The 3,663-nt window shown below is 30.4% G+C and overlaps 1 long non-coding RNA gene across 1 annotated transcript; it reads left to right on the plus strand.

Annotated features, from left to right (window-relative positions):
- Positions 1-271: 271 nt before the first annotated feature.
- Positions 272-1,402, plus strand: LOC119673462. The gene is made up of 4 exons (XR_005252055.1): positions 272-468; positions 528-629; positions 801-930; positions 1,026-1,402. It is a non-coding gene; the product is annotated as an uncharacterized LOC119673462 (long non-coding RNA).
- Positions 1,403-3,663: the final 2,261 nt, after the last annotated feature.

The following is a 3,663-nucleotide window of genomic DNA, read 5'->3' on the forward strand; positions in this document are numbered from 1 at the left end:
CTTTTGTATTTACGATGGTTATTCCTGCTTGGTAACACCTCGTTCTCTCAGTAGTCGAACTTGATGCAGCTTTCACTGTAATTCGCCTTGATTGCGCTGATCAAAACAAAAACTAGACGAAAGCAGATGTAAAAGCTTTTACTCATTTTCGGTTTATCAATGTGCGAACAATGCACGTTGAATTTATTTGTTTACAAAGAAATGATGTGATGTTTTTGTGTTAAATTATTTAAGTGTTTTTTTCATTTTAATTTTTGTTTAATTTTAAAGTTTTAATTTTTCTTTTTAAAAAAAATTATTGTAATAAATAAGTGTAATCAAAGTTGGATACCAAATTTCGACGCTTCAGTTTTAAACGACATGCAGAACTACAAACATTTGAAGACTTTTCTGCCTTAATGGAACAACAAAATAAAGAGGAGATCGGCGACGGGTATATAGTTCACTGGACGTCGCGGAAATTCCGAGGTAATGTCGGATTATTTGGCTATTATTACTTGTGGTATTAATATTTTATTCCCTCACAGGCCTACATAACATGAGATGCCCACAGAACTTCAAAATAGGGGTTTTCTGGACACTTCGTTAGAAGTGCAAACGAAGGTCCACAACTTTACACAAAAATTTAGGTAAGTATTTCATAAGTGAAATTAAAAATTACAATAATAATTTGTGCATTGAAACTGTTTTGTTTTTTATTATGTTATATATTTTCATATAATAAAAAGAGATTTAAATGTAATTTTGTTAATTTTTTTAATTATTTTTATAAATTTGCTTGGTTGTTTATTTTAAATCAGGAAAGAACAGCAGTGTGTTGGAGTTTCGGGAGGGGCGCCATCCGACTAGAAATACTTCCATATATTGAAAAGATTTCTAGGCAATTTGCCCATACATAACACTACAAAATTAGTGTTTGAAAGATTGAAGGTGAGTATTCACAAATTTGTTTATGTTTTTCGAAATAATGAATGGGGTTAATAATGATGCATCGTTGCTGTCGCCATGCTCTTCTCCATCGATAGATGCAATATCTACGTCGAAAGATTCTAAAACACCTGGAAAAAAAAATAAACGCAATTTGAATGACACCCTTTTGGAAAAATTTCAGAATCCGAAAGATGTAGAGAACCGTCACACACGAACGCACAGATGCAAGATTCTTGAATTTAATGGAAGAAAGCATTGTTGGTTTATCGAGTATCGCGTCATCAATGGAAAGAGGCTTTTCATATACTCGGCTCACTGGTTACGATGACTCCAGCGATGACTAGCGATAATTATTTATTAATAATAGAACATAATTTATAATTGTTATTATCATTATATTATTATAATTTAGATTAAGTTGCATTCTTTTTTTTTTGTAAATATATAGGATAATTAGATTAAGTTATTTAGTGCTACAAAGTTAAATATTAGGATTAAGTGAATTTCTAATAAAACTTACAACATAGCTACATTTTTAGCTAAACATCGTCTTATTTCTTCTGCATTTAGATCGCCGTCATTTAATAATGAAACTTCTTATTTCTTCTGCATTTAGATCGCCGTCATTTAATAATGAAACTTCTGATTGTTGTCGTTCTGAAACCAGCTGTTGTTTTTTCAGAGCACGTACCCAACTTTTTTTCGCATCATTTTTTTCATTTAAAAAGTGGTGAAGAACACAGCAGGATCGTGTAATTCTGTTCACGTTTTCGATTTTGTTGTCAATGCCCTTCCCTATTCTATGAAACCTTGCCTTAAGTTGCCCAGAAGCATTTTCAACCACTCTTCGACATTTAGATAATTGGTAGTTAAAAGTTTTTTGACCAAGGCTAGCGTTTTCATCAGAAGGGTATGATTTCATAACTTTGCTGGAAAATCGAAACACAGAATCACCGAGGATCAAGACAGGTATTTTGACATCATTAATCACCCTACTTTTGTCTTCTAGAGCAATACAATTTTCTAATTGCCTCTTAAGTGATGAATTTTCAAAAATAGCTGCGTTTCAGCAAACATAATCCGCTCAATTTTACATGCAAAACAAAAACAATGGGGTGAACCAGCAATTGATCTGGTTCACTTTCTGGTTCAATGTGGAATGTATATAAAAGATAAAAATGGAACGTATTTTAATGCAAATGAGGTTGGCAATGCGATGCAACGGTGTAGTAAAATTATAAACAAATCTACATTTACATTTATTTATTATTGATTTTATTTATTTATTATTTATTTTATGTACTTATTTATTTAATATGTCATTAATATTTATTTCTTTGTTTGAAGTAATGTTTTAATTATTACTATTACTATAAATTAAAATTATTAAAATTAATTAAAATTATTACTTTAATTATTTACGTTTTATTATTATTAAAAAAGTGTTGTTTGATAATTTATGAAAATCAATTAATTTGAAAAGAATATATAAACATTAAGTTGAATACATTTATTTAATTAAAACAGAACAATACATAAGGAAACAGGCTCTCCAACATACACGTTTATAAAAAAACCATTGCAAACTGCTTGCAAGTTTAAGCTATATTCATGCTTCCTTTTGAAATAAGCCTAATTGCTTTGGTGAGGTGCATTTATTTTAACATGTGTGCTGTCAATCACGAACGGAAATTTTGCAATTGATATAAGCTAAACACTAGTTCTTTCAATTATTCTCCATACAAAAGCTTTTGGTATGCCAAAACAAATACCAATTTCGCGAAAAGTATTTATATTTGCCATATACCATAAAAATATGTAAATTTCCTTCATTGCTCTCGTTCAATTGTGACCACCACTGTTATTTTGTATTTGCTGATTGGATTTTATTAACAAATCTATTAAAATATGAAACAGAATTAATATAGCAATTGTATTTTTTATGCGCAAATACCAATCAAATAATCTTTAACGGTACAATGATTGATCGTTTCCATAAAATTTCCACTATATCCATGCTGATGCACTTCATCCCTTGAGCTTAATACACTTGGACTAGTGTTTAAAAAGAAACTGGAGAAGTCAGTTTTGCTCGATAATTCTAATAAAATCTGCAATTTCCATTTATTTACTATAGAATTAAATTTAAGTTTTTAAGTAAATACTAAATAAAAACTTACATTTCATACTTCAGACATTTCAACAGATTTTATTTATTTTCCATTTTTTAAATTTTTTGTATTCAAAATTTTCTCACTTATTTTTTTAGCGCCAAAATTATTCACATAAATCAAAAAATTTTGTACACAAACCCAACTGGCATATTTCATGCGTTGCCAATTATTTTCAAACGTGATCCGTATCGTTTCACCAAAGATGATTCAGATCATTGAGCGGATCATGTTTGCTGAAACGCAGCTAATAATAAAGTCTTCACGCACACAAAGGCAAATTACCTTGGTACTACTATATCTACACAGCAGATTAACTTGGAAAGGCCATATCAAAGCTAAAAATAATGAAATTAAGCGTCGCTTTGGAAAACTTCCAGTATATAAAACGGCAATCGCTCCAAGTTGGAAATATGGAGCCGAATATAGGACTCAGCATGTAAATCCAACATTCAAATACTGCAAAGACTACAATCAAAAATACTTAGGACTATCACTGACGCTGACTGGTACTATGACATTCATCGCGATTTAAAGATATCCTTCGTCGCAAGCGTTTTCT

This window comes from Teleopsis dalmanni, chromosome 1 (genome assembly GCF_002237135.1).
Source record: "Teleopsis dalmanni isolate 2A chromosome 1, ASM223713v2, whole genome shotgun sequence".
NCBI lineage: Eukaryota > Metazoa > Arthropoda > Insecta > Diptera > Diopsidae > Teleopsis > Teleopsis dalmanni.